The sequence below is a fragment of the Quercus robur genome, chromosome 5 (genome assembly GCF_932294415.1).
Source record: "Quercus robur chromosome 5, dhQueRobu3.1, whole genome shotgun sequence".
NCBI classification, from domain to species: Eukaryota; Viridiplantae; Streptophyta; class Magnoliopsida; order Fagales; family Fagaceae; genus Quercus; species Quercus robur.
In genome coordinates this window covers 13,024,606-13,044,337 of record NC_065538.1, presented here as the reverse complement: position 1 = coordinate 13,044,337, position 19,732 = coordinate 13,024,606, and the positions used below count along the sequence as shown (strand labels likewise).

Sequence of the window (19,732 nt, the reverse complement as noted above, 5' to 3'; positions counted from 1 at the left end):
TATGTAAAAGTTGGAAATTTATTTCCAAGAAATCCAGGAACTTGTGATAATGATTTCCTCTGTAAAACTTGACCTCAATAGATTTTATACTTCCACAGGTTTCAAACAAAATTAAAAGAGTATTCTTTATCCAGCTTAATGGACTGTCATGGTAATTCTAGCCATGAAGTGAAACTCAAGGCGTGACACCTGGAAGGACCTTAAAAGTGATCTTAATGGGAATAACGTAGCCGGACACCAACAAGAAATAGTTGTCTGAGTAACGAACAGGAAGAATTCTCGAACAGTCGATCCTTGATATAAAGTCCTTTTTCTTTCATACTCTTCTTGAATGGAGCGTAATCTTACCTTCTTGCTCTTCTTTATCTCTTCCCATTCTAGTTGATCATTGTAATTTGGGTCCTAAATTTTTGCCACTGTAATACATTTACGGTGCACTTGGGTTGGCTATTCTTTAATAAAAAGTTCTTACTTTATTTGTTCATATAGGTTAAACTTTTAGAGCCAGCTTTCTTGGCCACATTTTCAACATGCATTTCAATTTCATAAGTGAACCCTTTGATGAAAACCTTGGATGTAAATCTTGAGAGTTATTTTTTTTCGTCCTGTATGGCTCCAGCAGCTTGTAATCTCCACCGAATTGATGCAACCAGTAAAATTTCCTAGATAGAATAGCTTAGTCTGATGTGTGGTAGAGTTTGAGAAGGAAGTAGACCAGCTTTAGGTTTTTAGACTTTGGATACTTCCTCTCAACTATGGGTACTGGTTTTTTGGCCGGAGCATAGAGATTTTCAAAAACTTTGTAGTATGGAAATGTACCTTCTAGATCCTAGACCAAGGCTTCAATAGCTATGTTAGAAAGTTCCTCAGACGTAGTATTGACAACTTGCTGATGGTAGATTCAGAAAACAATTGTGATGTTACATACCATCTCTGGATGGGATCATTTTAAATAGCATCAAGTACGAAGAATGTCTTTGAGTAAAATGCAATAGTTTCATATGTGCACCCTTTTGAAATATTATTTGGTTTAAGAAACACAAATTTAAGCATTTCAACCACCCCCTGGTCTTGTCAACCCACACATACAAAAACAAAAAGAAAATCAGCTATGAGCATTTTTGCTAGATTTTTTTTTTATTAACGTTTTATTTTGTTATGTCAAAAAATATAGATCAATTTTATTTATTGAATTCAAAACATTATTCAGGCTCAATACGTGTTCTATGAAAACAATTCATCAGATATTAAATATTCATTAAATTTCAAAATCCAATCCAAACTCATAAATTATAACTCTTACAAGTTTAATAATTACCTCTATAAAATATGTAGCCAGATTCAGCAGGACATGGATTGATTCTGCAGCACAGTGACAGCCATAGAATCCTGCCATTTGGTGTAAAAGATGATCATTACTGACCACTAAGACCAGTCCAAGGGTTATGTGCCTTCCAAATCAGGACTAGCGTATTTACGGGAAGTCTGGCCCTCCAACAGAACTCTAAATTGAATGTAGTTAGCCAGTTAAGCTTGATGATCATTTCAAGTTAGATCAGCACCAAAAAAAAAAAAAAACAAAGGCGTCTAGAATAGCTATAGAAAATTTTGATTTACCTCTAAACAAAAATCATCAAGATCCTTTGGGGTTCCACAAAGTTCAATCTGATCAACACTTTTTTTTGGCTTTGAATAGGGAATGTATTTATGTTATTCCCATATGGGGTTGGAACTTCTTCTGTGTACCCACTAGGAAGTTGCTTAAACAACGGAATCTGCCAACCTTCTTGAGACATTCTTGCTCTGATAGTATATGCAACAGCCATCCTGACAGAATCAACCTCAGGATTGAATCCATGGCTGTAAAAATCATTCTTAAAAATTGCTTCGGGATTTCGGATTTCATAAGGGCCATCAATGAAGCCCCCTTACATTTGCAAATCCATCCCACAAAGGTCCTTGGATGTAAACACGTGTACCATTGAAATATTGGCTAGGATCTTTTGACACTGCAGATAAATCTTCAGAAGATTTGATGATTTCATTGGAGTTCTTGAAATAAGGATTTAGTCTCAGGACATTTTCCAAATCTTTGTTGATGTCATCTGGTGGAACTTGCTCATTTTCACCTACCGAAAGAGCAAGACTTGGATGGTTCCTTAGAAGCTTGACAGTGTCTCTTGCACATAGCAAGAGAAGATCATGATCAAGGGGACCATTTGGATTTGATACCGGGTCACCATTTCAATCTCTTCAGTACTCCAAAACTCTTGCCACACCTACAAAAATCAAATCAGCCATATGGACCAAGTTATACTAGAGTAATTTAATACTGAAATAACTTAGAATATTGGAATCCTTAGGATTGGTTAGCCTTGAGCCATATATAACCCTGTAGACAGGCCTGGGTCTCAAGAGGATAAATCGCTCAAAATAATGCAATGCAAAATTCACTCTGGTTGGAACAATTTTAAAGCTTCAGTTACTAAATAACCAAATGTACCAAAATTAAAAGTACCAAAGGCTCCTACTGCAATATACCAAACAGCAGACAATGTCAAATAAATTTTTTAAGAAAAAAGATGCTGAAATATGTTAATGGCAATTAAAAAATACAACTGAACTCAACAAAGCCATTATCCTAAATAATTTAGTTAAATCATTGATAATGACAATAACAGATAGAATACAGAATGAATGTATTCACTAAAATCTAGACGTAACTTTGAGGAGAAGATATAGAAAATTTGATTAAGACAATTTTTAATTATGTAGACAAAAACCACTAAGCTGACTAGTAAAGAGTTCTTTATTTATATTTCAAAGCATTCGAGAACAAGAGGGGGCTAGAAATATATGAGGTCTAAGGCAGAGGCAGTCAGAAAAGATAAAATAAACAATTTTCTAAAGAGTGTATAACCTGAAATAGAGATCAAGGTCAAATGATAATGATGGTAGTAATAATCCATGTAGCTGACCTGAGAAATTACTATATATATCAACTCTTCATTTTCTTTACTTTTTCTCTATATGCGACTCAACCCTCACACATGCACTCACAATAGACCTCCCCCTCCCATTTGAGCCTCTACCACATCATCCTAGCTTCCCACTGCGTGTGAGTCATTAGCAAATCCAAAGTGTGCATACAAGAGTTGCATCAAATGCAGCAATAACCAAATTCATACCAACCACATCAACACCAAGACACTCATTCAAAAAAAAAAAAAAAAAAAAAAATTAATAGATAACAAACATTTAAAATTTCGAACCAAAAGTTGAACCATAACTCTAATACCAATTTTTTGGGATGAGAAGTGTCCCTAGGTTCCAACAAGAGCCTATAGATATATATTGAGGTACCTATTGATATATATTGGGGTGCCACTCAAACAGCTTAAGCCAAATGGTTTAGACCCAACTACGTCCATCAACTTCTAACTTTCCTTAAGTTTTCTCTTGATGTGGAACTCAACTCTTACATGTCCACTAAAAACAGTTGCTGACTTTAGTATGGTTTGCTTTTCATCTTCATATTCTGTACGAGAAAGCAAATAGTACTGCCTAGTCCTACTTGGTTACGTAGTCTCCACAAAAAGTCGCCAAACCGACTTTGTAGCCATAATATTTGTATTAGTAAGAAAGAGCTCATTGGGTGTATATAGGATTTTGTTTTGTGCAACTATTGTAGTCACCCTTTTTAGTAAATTTTTCATCTCAATGCCCGCCATTGGACATATGTCTAAATCTGAACCATGTAAGTCTCTATCTCTATGTTCCCTGTGTGATTGTTCATTCAATATTTCTATTTCTATTTTGTATATACCCTCTATAATTGATCACACTCAAAACACACACACAAATAGGAGAGGGAGAGAGAGAGAGAGAGAGATCACCAGAAGTCCATAAATATCACAATAATGATAAAATTTTGTCCTCTCAGCCAATCCACCACCCCAACAGCGAATCATATTAAAACGCATATCAGCATGAAACTTGATGTCGGTTTCGTAACGTTCCTTTGAAAGACGTAGTAACCCATCTAACAATATCCAATTACCACCATGGATAATGATAGGCTGTCCGTTGACCTTGAACAACCTGTAAATCAAAATTTTATAGACTACATATCATAATATCAAAATAAAAGCCTATGTAAAATGTTCTAAAAGGCATATAAAGCAATACCTTCCACCTGTGGCACTATCAATATGGCTCTCAATTTTTCGGAAGCCAAATAGATGGCTCCAAGCATCAAATTATCCATATCCCTTTATATCAACAGTAATATGAACATTGTACAAGGACTGTTTTCCCATACTGTTTGGCCGCCATAGGTCAGGATTGTAGAAGAAAAGCTGCAAATTCATTCCATCATAACCTATAACAGAAGTATTGAGAGCCTAAAACTAGATAAAAATGCCCATGGGGACGGGGCTACCCCGACTTCCATAGGTCCTTGGTTTGACCTCCTAATGAGAATTGAGGATATTTGAATTTATAATAATCGGATGCTCCAAATGCTCAGTAATCAGAAATTTCACATCTCTAGATACCATTTTGGATAATTCAAGGCACAAATAAGTAATGAAGGCTATATTCCTTGGGCGCAGTATGCAATTTATTAACTTGGGGGAGGAGGGGGTCTTTTATGCTTTCACATTTCTTTAATGGTAATGTACAATATCAATGAAATGAATCGAGAAGGAAATTCATTACCTATATGTACAATAGGTTGCAAATTCAGTCTAGTCTACACACAGACTAACAAGGAAAACTGCAGAGGCCAGAAATAGTTCAGCTTTTTACCCAAAAAAAAAAAAGTTCAGCTTTATGACGTGCTCTAGCAAAAATCTGGTGGTTGACAGATATGCATATATGTGTGTGTATAGATATATATGAGATGGATTCAAGTTACACCTTTTCATAACCATTGATTTTCATAACATCTAAGGGTGAAAAAAAATCCACTTAACATATCATTAATATAGAGTTATTAATTGCCACATTAGCTAATTTTCCTTTAAAAAAAACCCATCCATTCAACGTTCCTAATACTTAATCATTTTCCCTTTTTTTTTAATAATAAAGGAAAATGATATTTTCATAATATTGTTCATACTTCCATACTATCTCTCACACATTGAATTTATGGTAGATTTTGCTATTGAGGGAGGTTATTACACAAATAAAATTAAAAATCTGTCCCATATACTATCTCCACTGTATAACTGATCTCCAAATGATTTATAACACTGACACTATTCACTAAAAATATGTTTCAAATATCTGTAGAAACCTGTCTCATTTTGGTTCTGACAGGAAATTTCAAATAATTTCTTATCAATATGCATCTACTGTCTCTCATTTTCCAACAAGAAACTAGAGATAACAATATCGTTATGGAAAAAAATTAACCATGATCAAAGGTAACAAACATAGTCCCAACCCAGAACGTATTGTGAGGCAACATCTTTTCCAATCTAGCATGAAAACAAATTATTGTAAAATTGCATGTATTCCAAGCATATCAAAATTTAGATTTTTACTCCATCACTCCACTCACATGGGATCCAAAATCATAAATGTAATTCTAAAATAAATTAATATTAATATATAAATTAAATAGGTTTTGGATTTAGCTATAAACCTCATGGTCACCACCTTGCCCCTTCTCCCAGGAGGATCTGGTGGATGAACGAGAAAGGCAAGCAAGTTTTGACCATTAGGATACAGAATCCAAACACTGTAAAATTAATGCGAAATATTGTAAAAAAATGAACTCCAGGGAATAAAAACACTTACTCAAATACGCAAATTTGACTCAGAGCTCAATCTTACAGAGCAGACAAGGCTTACGTTGATTTGAGAGCGATAGAGCGACTGTGTGTCGGTGTATGAGGTTGTGAGAGAGAAGGGAAAGGGTGTAAGGGTATTTTTGGTAATATAAAAACAGGAGTTGGGGCCAAGAATGCCACGTGAAATGAGTGTCTTTAAAAAAAAACTTGTCGTTGTGTTAAAAAAAAAACAACTACATTTTCAATTTGCCGCTTTCACTGTTAGGTTCAGACAATGTGTCGTTTTGTTACTTCAAGACAGTGATATGTGTCGCTTTCGTATTTTTGCAATATTGTTTAATCGGTGCCCCACTCCTAGCAAAGTATTAAATTTTTCCTCACTGGACTGCAATAATAATGTATTTATTATATTATGTAGTCTATCTACTAGCTATATAAAAAGCACCAATGTCAGCTTCCAAACAAAAAAAAGCACCAATGTCCTTACAGTAAACATTTGATTTATTTTCCTTTTGGCCAAAAAAAAAAAAAACATTTGATTTATTGAGTCCTTTTACTTTTTTTTTTTTTTTTTTTTTTTTTTTGAACCGTTGTTACCGTGCCAATTTGGTTTGTTCAATTGGCACTGTAACGACAGTGCTTTGGTTTTAACCTGCACTATTGCTGCTTTCTTTTCCTTCTTTTTTTTTCCGGTGCTTTCTTTTCTTTTCTTTTTTTCTTCGGTGTAATATTGTCCTGTCCACTCTTTTTTTTTTTTTTTTTTTTTATATGTAAAACTGTTAGTTAACACAATAAATTGTCACAATATTTTTACAATTGTTGATATGTTAATTCTTTATAAGTTAAAATAAAATATCATACTAGAATCATCCACAACTAAAACTGAAGGTATTATAAAAAAAGAAGTATTATATCTATAACATTTTTCGCAACACTTTCACAACATTGTTCATTAAGCTTTTTTTTTTTTTTTTTCCCCACAAACCACAGTACGCCAGTTTTAGTTGTGCTGTTTTTGCCTTTTCTTTTAAATATTTATATATGTATGTACAGTTACATTGACTTAACAAATTCTTACAATATTTTCACAATTATTGACAATTTGCACGGTTCATTGGCCCCTTTTTTTTCACAATACATTGGTTTTGCTTGTACTTTTAAATATTATATGTACATACATAATTACACTGACACAACAAATTTTTACAATATTTTCATCATTATTGAGGTGTCAATTTTTTAAAGATCAAAATAAAATAATAAAATAACATACTAAGACCAATCACAACTAAAAATGAATGTATTATGAAAATGTTATAACATCTTCTTCTTGTCACAATATTTTCACAATCGCGAGGTCTCAGTTCCTTATAGATCAAAATAAAATAACATAAAAAGAAATGCTATGTCCACAACATTTTCACAATAATTTTGTAACAAATTTTATGTGGCAAGATATTTTTGAAGGATAAAAAAGTGATATCAATAATGGGTTCAATTTAAAACCAATAACAACTTGTCATTTATAATTTGTTCTAAAAATGTTATGGATATAGCATTTCTCTCAAATAACATAAAAGTATATCTATTCGGATCCTAAAAACAAAAGTATTGTGAAAATGTTTTAATATTTTGTTGTATTCTTAGACTTCTTTTTTAGTATATATAATCAAATTAAGTGAGACAAAATTCACTGTATGTTTCACGCACAATTTTCTTGTATTGTCTTTTTGTTTTTTGTTTTTTTTAATGCATAATTCTAAAACCAGTAATAATTTTTTACCTAAGATTTGTTGTGAAAATGCTGTGAACGTAAAAATTAAATAATAAAATATCAAACTGGGACCTACCACAACTGTAAATAAAAAATATTACAAAAATATTGTTATATTCCTAAACTTCTTTTTTGTGTGACATTTTGTTATGTTCCTAAACTTCTTTTTTTGTTTAGTCAAATTTAGTAAGCCAAAACTCATTGTTTTAAGCACAATTTTCTTCAGTTGGCTTTTTTTTTTTTTTTTTTAAATGCACAGCTAAAAGTGGTTAGCCTAATTTAAAACCAGTAGCAATTTACCACTTAAGATTTATTATGAAAATATTGTGGACGTAACATTACTCTAAAATAAAATAATAAAATATCAGACTAGGACCCACCATAGCTAAAACTAAAGGTTTTGTAAAAATATCATGACTTTTTGTTGTATTTCTAGACTTCTTTTTTGGTTTATTCAATTTGTTGAACTAAAATTCATTATTTAATGCATAATTTTTTTAGGTTGATTTTTTTTTTCAAGTTTTTTTAAAAAATAAAAATAAAAGCGCACACACACACACATAACACACACAAATTGACGAAGTAACACTTTCCCCCTTTATGTTCGGGGTAGTTGCATTCCCTCCTTAAACTAAAATTGAATAATTTCATCATTTATATTTTGTAAATGAGCATACACCCCTATTTTTTATCTCTTAGTTATACCCTAACAAAATCTTATAATTCCTAAAATATTCCATTGTGCAATGTCTAATATACTCCTACTAAATTTTAATGTCCCATAAAATTTCTTTGTGTATTTTGAATTTTATTTGATAGACTGCTTGTCATGCTTGGAAAGTTAGAATGATGATATATGGTGTTCTATTTGTTACCTAGAGAACACTAATTTATTAGGTTTAAATCTTCTACGCTTATAATTTCATCTAATATAAACTTTAATGACATATGTTTTTTGTTATTTTGTTATTTTTTAATTTATTTTCCTGCTTAAAAGAGTATTCATTAAAAATAAGTAAGCTAAACATCGTAGTTAGACTCATAAAATAAGATAATAAAGAATGAAATATGAATAACAAAATCTTCATTGTAGATGATTGCAAATATTTAATTTAATGAAGATCTTCAAAAAAATTGTAGCATATATTATCATTCATTGCGAAAATTTAAATATTGTAGAAAGATGATGACATTCATTATCATTCTTTGTAGCATTTTTTGGTGAGTAGATATTACATTTAGTAAATAAGTTCTAAGAAATTGTCATAGTACATAGATATTCAAATAGCTATTTTAAATTTCAGTAAATGACTTCATACTTCTTCAACAAAAAGAATCTATATTAATTTTATCACTAAAGGGATAGCACGTGCCTTGCACGTGCAACCCACACTAGTAATGAATAAACTCTAATCCTAATTGACTTGGGTTGAAGCCTAATTATTTAATTCTTACTCTAGAAAATTAAATTTAATTAAATACTAATAATTTAATTAATTAATAAGTCTAAAATAAAATCCCTTCCTCAAAAAAAAAAATTCCAATAGACTAATAATAAAAATATAATTGACTTCTAAAAAATTATATAAAAATGTTCATATTTCATACATCAAGAACTAATATGGCATTACACTTTTATATTTAGACCGTGATACACAAAATTATGTGAGTGATCATTTTTAAGAATTGCTTAGTTGTAACGATGCTAAGGGATGCCTAACAAATTAATACCCTCCTCCATTTTTTACTTTTCTTCTTATAAATTTTTTTAATACTTTAATAGTTAGAATCAAAGAATTTGAACCCTGAATGGTTCCATCAGAAACACAAGAAGTGCTAACTAATTAGGTTACAAGACAGAGTGGTCAACTACTCCCCAAGAACTCCAAAAACAAAAAAAACAAAAAATTCTTATTGGTCTCCAAAAATAACAATTTACAACTAGCTAGTCCCCAAGAATTTAATTTATCCATAGAGTTCCAAAAAAAAATTAAAAAACAAAAATAATATATGGTTGGCCCATGACATATTGGTCATTCTAAGGGAGGAAAAAAGAGACTTTTTAATATAATTTTTTTTTAATTCTTATGCTTTTTGAATTTTACTGGCCAAAATCATTTAGTAAACAAAATATTTTTCCTAATCATTAGGAAAACAAGAGCAAATTGAGAAACAAGAGGTTAAGGTTTTTTTTTTTTTTTAATTTTATTTTAAGGTAGTTTCTTGTTCAGTCGAAAAATAAAAAGGTGTGTAATTTCCTATTATTGGATATGCATATGTGAGCTTCCCTCTTTTTTAATCAATATATTTCATATTAGGTTTTTTCTTCAAAATTTTGAAGGAGATGAGATGCTAACTCTTGACAACACATGTTTATTTATTTATCATCATTTTTTTTTTTTGTTAAAACACAATTTTCAGCCTTTAAGTTTACATGAAATATCATTTTCATTTCTAAAGTTTTATTTGTCTTCTTTTTTCTTTTGAGAAAATTGTTTTTGTCATTTTAGTCCTTAAACTTTAACATTTCCATAAAATTGTTCATAACTCTTAAGTATAACTTTATTGGGCATAAGAAAATAGATGGCAATAGACATAATGATTAATTTGTGAGATACATTAAAGTTTAAGGATTAAAGCTCATCAAAAAAAAAAAAAAAAAAAAGTTTAAGGATTAAAATTTTGAAAGACAAAGTAACTGTAAAAGTGACTAAAATTTTGCATTTGGATGGCTATCCTCATAACCATTTACTGAAAGCATTACCAAGACTATCAATAAACACCACATTTAAGGTTCCTAAGTCAAAATGTTGCCATAAAAGTCACACTTCACTTTGGTACAAGAAACAGAGATGGCACCTAGAACACCTTGACATGCACGGCAACTTACAACAAGGAAAGATATTCAAAGGACAATTATGGCTAAGAAAAGCAAAAAGCTCTTGCATTCTTTTTTCTCTTTTCTATTTTTATGTACTGCTATGACACTCAAGTTTGAAACATGGCCTTCTTTAAACTTAAACCCTCCCTCTTTTATCTTGTTCTTCATGTTTTGCTAGGAAAAGCATCGTGTGTTTGTGATGGTACTCTCTCTCTCTCTCTCACTCTCCCTTTCTATATATATGTGCGTGTACACGCATGCCATATGGTAATTCATTTCTCTCTCACTTTTTTAGCAATAGTTATTACACACGCGCATGTTTTTAACTGAAATCATGACTTCAATTAATTAGTTCCTCGACTTGAAACATAAAATTCATTTTGATTTTCAGTTTGAGTTGTAGGAGAAACAAAGTTTTGGAACAGGCATGTGCTCAATTCCAATCAATGGGCCCTGTGTATTTAGGATTACATAGGATTCTTACAGCATTTCATTAAGTTGCTAAACTAGTTTTTGTGAACTTAATCAAACAAAATCCAGCCAGAGCCATCAGGCGGCAACCTTTTGTAAAATCATGTAAAGTATGACAAAGTTATTGGAACAGTGCTTAAAGTATTTTGCTGTAGAATAGGATAGCCTGTATAAGATAAATTGTATACACTAACCATTTCATATGTTGATGAGTAACTGGTATTTGGTGCTAAATAATCTTTCTTTTTTCTTTTTCTTTTCTCTATACCTTTACTATCCTGTTAAGATAAAAAATTTTAAGGAACTGACAAAGGATAGACTAGCATTTTGTTCTCAAGCTCCAACAAGGGCATATTATAAACCTTGATTGCAAAAATCTCAAACTCCCTGCTTCACCGCTTAATTCCATCAAAGTATAAAATTATCAATTAACATTGGTAGCTAGTTGTAGAACATAGAGAAGACTACTGCTAAATAGGTTAACTTTGGTGCATTATTTACTTAATCTTCAAACTAATGCAACTTTTACATCTTCACAAATACAGCTGAAAAATATCTCTTGGAGGACCTTAATCTTTATAGGATGCCACTAAATCTCCCCAACTTCACTGAGAACAAAAATGCAGCTTACCTAGCTAATAATATTGCAAGCCAATTAAAGAACGAGACTTGTAAAAACGCCTTTCACTATAGCTCTACTCCAGGCACTAAGCCTAATGTCACTGAATATGACAATCTCCTGGATGGCTGTTGTTGTATATATAAGTATATACAAGAATAGGTTGTAATAATGATATAAGGTTGGAGAGTAATCATTTGTAAAATGAATAAAGTGAAAATTCGAATTCTGGAATTTTCTTTGTGAAAATTCAAGTTCTAGGAATTTTGATCGATTGAAGCTTTGGCTCGATCAATCAAAATGGTAAAGAAAAAATCCTGGACAATCTACCTTGTGAACAGTTTTAGTGACTGTTCTAAAAGATTGAGAATGTTTCAAACCTTGTGAACGGTTTTAATGAAAATTATAACTCTCCATACATACCTTTTGAAGGGTTATAACCCAATGGGTATTGTAAGGTTGAATTTATTCAACCATCTAATTGGCTTTATTCCATGCCAAATTTGCTTGTAATTCAGCATTTAGTAACCCTATATTTAGGTGGGTTTGTTGTAAGGGTAGTGAGTGAGATAGAGTGAAGATTGCTCAAGAGTGTGCAAGAAAACAGAGAGTCGCGGCTGGGACTCGCGGGTGGACTCGCGGCTGCAAGCCGCCAGAAGCTGCACACGTGCCAAGCATGCTAGAAGATGAACAGTCATGCTAGCTGGAGCACTACAGGACAAAACAGGACAACTGGCCATACGGTTAACTCGCGACTGGATCTCGCGACTTGGTCAAGCCGCGAGGTCAAGCCGCGAGCCACCCCTGTTTTGCCAAAACCTGACGTTTCACATTCCTCTCCTCTCCAGTATAAATACCCCTTTAACCCACGATTGAAAGAGAGCTTCCAGAGAGAATTTTGAGAGAGAAACCCTAAAGAAAAACAAGATTGTTTCACACACAATCTATACCTTAGAGCCTCTTCAAATTCCCTCACTCTCTTCCTCTCCATTGTCAAATCCTTGAGAGGCATTATACCAAACCTGGTTCTCACCATCATCATCTCTGTGAGACAGACGTTTGGAGTTCTGGGAAGCAGTTAGGAAGGAGCCAATCTTTATTGGTTGATGCTACGGTGTAGTAGCGGAATCCGGGAAGCTAGAAAAGAAAAAGGTTCGGCGCAACCTCGTTGGAGCAAGAAGCTTGGAGGGCTTAGGTGCACTGGGTAGATTAGGCTTGGAGGGTCTATTGCTGTCCTTGTATCCCAACTGTATTTTCTAGTGGATTGATTACCGCTTGGAGGGCGGCGGAGAGGTTTTTCGCCGAGGTCTTCGGTTTCCTCTTCGATAACACATCGCGTGTTGTCTTTGTGTTTGCATCTTCCTTCCTCTCTATCTTTGCCTTTATATTATCTGCTGTGATTTTATTATGTTATGGCTTAGATAGTATTTAACCAATTTCACATTATAGCATATGTTAAGTTTCCGCACACTTGTTGTTTAACATATTGCTTGTGTTGGTTAAGTTAATTTTTGGGGGTCTAAACGTTCAAAAGTGTTTTGTACACGTTTTTGAACTTTCAATTGGTATCAGAGCGGGTACACTGCTGTTGGTTTCATTACCATTGTGTGATCCTTGACTCCCTTTTTTTGAGTTGGATAGGTCTAAATCCCTAAATGCACCTCCATATTTTGATGGTAGTAATTATGCTTTTTGGAAGGTCCGTATGAGAGCCTTTTTGTGTTCTATTGATGAATCCGTTTGGGATGCTGTTGAGATGGGTTGGACCAAACCTGAGGCAGCCAAATCCACATGGGATAAGGCAGCACTTGCTGCATCTAATGCTAACAGTAAAGCACTAAATGCTATTTTCTGTGGTGTGTCTCCAGATGAATTTCACAAGATTTCTCACATTACCATTGCCAAAGATGCATGGGAGATTCTGGAAACAACTTATGAAGGCACGAAGAAAGTGAAAGACACCAAGTTACAAATGCTGACCACTCGGTTTGAGGAGCTTAAAATGAGTGAGGATGAGTCTTTTGACTCTTTCTATGGGAAGCTAAATGAGGTGGTTGTCAGTAAGTTTAACTTGGGGGAGAAAACGGAGGACTCAAAGATTGTAAGGAAGATCCTTCGATCATTGCCGGAAAGTTTTCGTGCTAAAGTGACAGCCATTGAAGAGAGCAAGGATCTTGACGACATCAAGGTACAGGAGCTGGTTGGTTCTCTGCAGACTTATGAGATGTCGCTGCCAAATCAACGGAAGAGTAAATCCCTTGCTCTAAAGACCATTAATGAGAAGGTGGAAGATCAAGACTCATCGGGAGAAGATGTGGTTGACAAAGATGTAGCCTACCATGTCAAAAATTTCAGAAAGTTTTTGAAATTCAAAAATAATGGCAAATTTGATGATAAAAGAAAATTCCAAAATTCTGGAAGGGAGAAGAGGGATTTCAAAAAGAAAGATGGAAAAGAATCCCAATCCACACAAGGTGTCACTTGTTTTGAATGTAACGGGCACGGACACTTTAAGAAGGAATGTCCGAATTATTTGAAATCGAAAGGCAAAGTGTATGCCACGACCTTGAGTGACTCAGACTTGTCTGACTCAGAATCTGAAGAGAGCTGTGATGGAGAGGGGAAATATTCAGCTTTCATGACTATTGCTCATGTTGAGTCTTCGGATGAGTTGAATTTGCTTGTTCAAGACCTTGGAGAACATCTTGTTCAAGACCTTGGAGAACATAGTGATGATGACTCACTAGGAATTGTTGAAGAATCAGAAGCTGAAGAAGAAGAAAGCACAACAACTCTTCAAGAGAATTATAACTCACTCTTGGAGAAATCGGGTGAGTACACAAGGGTGGCCAAGGCTGCTGTGAGAAAAATGAAGAAGGCTGAGGAGGACTACAAAAGTCTCCTAATTCGATATAGGGAGGCCAAATGCGAGATTGAAACACTGAATGGTGAGCTGTCCGAAACTTACACTAAAGTGAGATTTCTTGAGAATGAGGTTGTGCAAGCAAATGCAAAAATAGAGAGGGTCACCACCAAGAAGCTAGATGATGTTATATCATCTCAAAAGAGCTTTTCAGACAAATCCGGACTGGGATATACCGGAGGAAGTAGTTCATCTGGAAATGTCACTAAAGAAGTGAAGTTTGTAAAGGCCAAAGATCCAGTTGTAGCTGACCTTACTGGTGTGAAGCTCGAGGTGGAGGAGAAGAAGAATGTGGTGGACCAACGGATGCTGAATCATCATAATCAGTCTGTGGGCAGGTCTGAATCTCGTGCCAAGTCACGTCCACGACCACAAAGAGGTCCTAGAGGAACGTATGTGTGCCATTATTGCGGACTTCAAGGGCACACTCGACCAAATTGCCAAAAGCTGAGAGCAAAGAACAGTGCAACTCCTCAAAGGTCAGGAGGACCCAGAAATGATAGGAGAATTTGGGCAGGTGATCAATCTAGAGATCAAAATGAAGATCCCGGAATGATGAACGTGATGAAGATGATTGGTGCATTCACCAACTGCTTGGAAAGCTTCTCACGAAGGTTTGAAAACCCTAACTCTCGTACCCAATCCTTTAAGGAAATCACCCCAAACGCAAGTGACGTGTGGGTGAAAAGGGGTACTCATGCATAAGCATTACAACATGACCATGCATTAATACTTCCTATGCTTTGTGACTATGTTTGTTTGGTATGCTTGTTGTTTTTTATTTTGGTTGTTTGATTATTCTCTTGTGAATATTTCTTAATTTTGTTTTATCATTCTTTTTGTTTCTTGTGTCAAAAATCCAAAAATCACATAAAAATTAGAAAATCAAAAAGCTTGATTGACTTTGTTGAGTTTTGTCTCAAAACTTGTTTTGCCTTGTACCTTTGTGCTAATGGCTTTGTGCATTTTCGAGCATTGCTTGTTTTCATGCACTCATATCACTGTGGGAAAAATCTTGAAATCTATGTGATTGTTGTAAATAGATCTTCAAACTTGTCATGAATGATTAGTGAATGGTTATGTTGATCTTGAGTCATGCATAGACTTGTGTCTATATATCTTCCCACTTTTTATTTTTGTTTTGCTAAAAAGAGCTCACCAAATGTAAATCTCCAAATGAAAAGAGATATTGAGCTGCAAAAGCCTGTCGCACATTCTAGTATTTGACTAGGAAAAAGGGTAAGCGACCTTATGTTAAAGTGAATGTTCATTCAAAAAGGCCAAAGGCCTGTTCTTCAAAGAGAAATGTTATATATCCCTCTCACAATGAGAGATGATTGCCTCAAAAGATCAAAAAGATCAGATGTTATGATTGAAAGTGGAGTCAAATGAAAAGCTCCAAGTTATGTTGTCAAGTTGTGTGGGAGGTCATATATACATATTTCTATAATTGAGATGGGTCACATGATCTAGTGCTAATTGTGTATGCCTTGGTTGAATTGATCATTGAAGCTTCACATTAGACAAATGACTATCTCATTGTTGATATCCACACACAACACACAAGTTTATGTTCAATAAATGCCATATTCATTTGTGTGATTGTACTTGATAAAATGTGTTTTCACATGCTCAATCTTTGTTAATTCAAGCACAAAAAGATTTTTGAGTGTTTTAGGTGTTTTTGGAAAGTATTTTGTTTGAAAAATCTGAAAATTTCAAAAATACAGTTTTGCCCTGTTTTGGCGGCTCAGTCGCGGGTATGTCAAGTCGCGAGCCTCAGTCGCATCTTCGCTGGTCATTTTTGGCGACTTGTTCGCGAGTGGAAGGTCCAGTCGCGAGGTTCACTCAGAGATTTTCGCGGCTTAGCTCGCGACTCACTCGCGGGTAGACCTTCCAGTCGCGAAAAACACTTAGAAAAATTTTTCAAAATTTTGTTCTTGAGTGCTTTGGCGGCTTGATCTGGCGACTGTGTGGCGACTTATTCAAGTCGCGAAAATCGCGTGTTTTGCAGAAACAAGAGCAGTTTTTAAACCTCTTTCAGTTTTTCCCTCGAACTTTTGTAACTGTTCATCTTCTCTTTAAAATTTTTTTTCCTTCCAAACACTTCGTGAATCCATTTTTCAAACCTCATTGGTGCTTCATTCCTTATCCAAATCATCAAGAAAAGGTATGGGTTTTTGCTTTCTCAATCTCATTTTCTTTTTCCTGCATATTTCTGTTACTGTTTGGACTGGTATTGTATTTGTTATACTTATCTCTTTGTGTAATGGGTATGGAGTGTCGTGTTTGATATTGTTCTCACCTGTTTTCATGCTGAGCAGTCACAATGTGTTTTTCATTGTTCTGATTTTTGCCTATTATTGAATCTGAGAATCTTTTCTGAAATGGGTTTGGTGTCTATTTGACTTACTCATTACACTTGCCTGAATATTGATGTTGGTGTTTGGTTGTGGTCACTGAGTTGCTATGATAACATAATATATGTCTCTCAACCACGTGCTCCAGTGTGGATGTTTGGTTTCTTCATGTTGAAATATTTTCCCCTTTGTTCATGTCTCTGATGGAGTGAATTATGTTATCTGCTCTAAATGTTCAAATGCTATATCTTTTTGCATATCATGGTCATGTTAACCTGTCTAAATGAAAGTTTTGTCTGTTGTGCTGTCTACCTATGTTTTGGTGCACTATCACCAAGTTTGATGCACGTATTCGTTTGTGCTTCTGTGTTTTGTTGAAAGTTCTGGTTGGGTTTGCACTATCTTCAGTTTGTGTTTATATATTGAAATATTATTTACACTGAACCTTGTTGACAATCATCTTGTGGGGTATTGTTGTTTGGTTCTTTTCTGTTGGCCTGTTCTCTTACAGATGTCTCGTCGATCTTCCAGGGGTAAAGACATTGTTGCTGACGAACCAGCAACACCAGTTGCTAAAAGGACTCGTCTATCATCTCAGGCATCTCAAGATCCCAATGAGGATAGATTCAGAGTTCCCCTTAACTCACACGCCTACTCAAATGTGTTTGACAAGTCAACAACTATAGTGGAACGGGTAGTAGAGTTCAACACCTTAGGGACTACTTTCATCCCTCGAATCTTTGAGAAACGAGACTGGGCAAACTTGTTCGGAAACTTTAATGATCCAATGGATGAGCTGGTCAAAGAATGCTTCTCCAATGCAACTGATCTTGGACCTCACCTCATTTTCTGGGTCAGAGGAACAGAGTTTTGTGTTAACCCAAACTCCATCGCAGATCTTCTCGGCATCACCAGACCTCCGAATGTGAATTTAACTCCCTATGATGAACGAAATCCAGAGGTTGGAGAAATTTTACAAATCCTAGGACACGATCATGAGGTATCCAGTGCAGGAACTTCCATCAGCACCGCAAAGTTTGCACCTGAGCTGACCACACTGAAGTTGATCATGTTCACCAATCTCTACCCACTGTCCAACACTACATTCATCAATCTTGGGAGAGCTATATTTCTGTGTGACCTCATTACAGGAGCCCCCATTGATATATGTGCTCACATCTACTACAACTTGAGGAAGACCGCGTGTCGATCTACAGCTCGAGGAATCATTCCATTTTGCAGTCTCGTCATGAAACTCATTCTTAGTGCAGGCATTATTCCTCCTGCAGATGGTAAAATGTTGACTCGTCAACGTCCCATTTCCTTGTTCACTCTTCAAGCAAGCCGAAGTCACTCCTCTAAATCACCAAGAAGTGCTCACATCTCTCCGGTTACTTCATCTGCCCCTGACTTAGAGACACCTGCACATACCACATCTGCATCACGTGCTGTTCCTGAAGCTTCACCGGCTGGTATTCCGCAAGCACAAACTGCTTCTCATACTGACAGAGTTGGCAGTGTACTTGAGCATATTCAGAAACGCGTTGACGAGCTTGTGGCACTTCTCTACTCCACAAACAACCATGTCCAAATGCGCCTCGAGACTATGGAGAATCAGCTAGATGAGATTCAACGAAAGTTGGACGAGAGTCTTTAGCTATTCGTGACAAAAAGGGGGAGAGCATTCAGTAAGGGGGAGAAAAGTTCAAAGGGAAGTGTGCATAGTAATAGGGGGAGTACACACATACTTTTGTCATACTTTTGTTTTTAGTCTTATCTTCTAAACTTATGGTTTTTATGGTTTTGATACACTGTGTTTTGGTGTATAGATGTTCCTACCTCTTAACACTCTTGGTTTAAACTTTAATATATTTTGATGATGTTTTTCAGGAAGTTATTTGTTTGTACCCATGTGCTTTTGTAAGCTTTTAGGGTTAATGTTTTATGTATAGTTTGTAGGCTTTTTGGTATGTACCTTGCTTAAGTGCAGCCTTTATGCTATGTTGAAATCAGTACCTTAATCTAAATGTTCTGCATTTTGGTTTATGTACTGTCACTCTTGTGCCCTTGTAGGATTGTTCCTAGATGCATATGTCTTGTGTGCTATGCATTGGTTGAGTGTTGAGCATACAAGTGTCTTGCCTTGTGCTTGTTAACTTGTATGTCCTTGTGTTCATTCCAAGTGTGAATGAGCACTGTGATCACTACCTTGTGGTATTCACTTGGTTGATCAAGCCATGGTTTGTATATTAACTCCATCTTTGCTTGATCTCATATTGCCTGTTTCATATGCATTTATAATTTTCTGCTTACAATGATCATGGTGTATTGTTGTGTTTCAGGAGCTTATGTTCATATGATTCAAGTGCTTCACAGCTTCTAGAGTTAGGTGTGAGTGAGTTTTGTTCAACTGTTCCCAACTCACATGTTAAGTCTAGAGTCTGTTTTAGGGTTTTGTCACGGAATAGCCAAAGGGGGAGATTGTAAGGTTGAATTTATTCAACCATCTAATTGGCTTTATTCCGTGCCAAATTTGCTTGTAATTCAGCATTTAGTAACCCTGTATTTAGGTGGGTTTGTTGTAAGGGTAGTGAGTGAGATAGAGTGAAGATTGCTCAAGAGTGTGCAAGAAAACAGAGAGTCGCGGCTGGGACTCGCGGGTGGACTCGCGGCTGCAAGCCGCCAGAAGCTGCACACGTGCCAAGCATGCTGGAAGATGAACAGTCATGCTAGCTAGAGCACTACAGGACAAAACAGGACAACTGGCCATACGGTTAACTCGCGACTGGATCTCGCGACTTGGTCAAGCCGCGAGGTCAAGCCGCGAGCCACCCCTGTTTTGCCAAAACCTGACGTTTCACATTCCTCTCCTCTCCAGTATAAATACCCCTTTAACCCACGATTGA

General features: G+C 35.2%; 1 protein-coding gene across 6 annotated transcripts in view; it reads right to left on the bottom strand.

The window, feature by feature from the left end:
- Positions 1–19,732, bottom strand: part of LOC126725191 (mannosylglycoprotein endo-beta-mannosidase-like) — a 68,163-nt gene that overhangs the window by 9,053 nt on the left and 39,378 nt on the right. The window contains exons 1-5 of one of the 6 annotated variants that reach the window (XM_050429752.1): positions 5,806–5,912; positions 4,189–4,358; positions 3,897–4,101; positions 1,618–2,279; positions 1,319–1,504 (exon numbers count right to left, since the gene is read on the bottom strand). The exons of 3 other annotated variants lie outside the window; for them this stretch is intronic. The gene's annotated coding sequence lies outside the window, so the exon portion shown is untranslated. Of the gene's footprint in view, positions 1–1,318; positions 1,505–1,617; positions 2,280–3,896; positions 4,102–4,188; positions 5,316–5,650; positions 5,770–5,805; positions 5,913–19,732 lie in introns of those variants that run through there. 2 more of the 6 variants (XM_050429753.1, XR_007655351.1) reach the window with 2 other exon arrangements.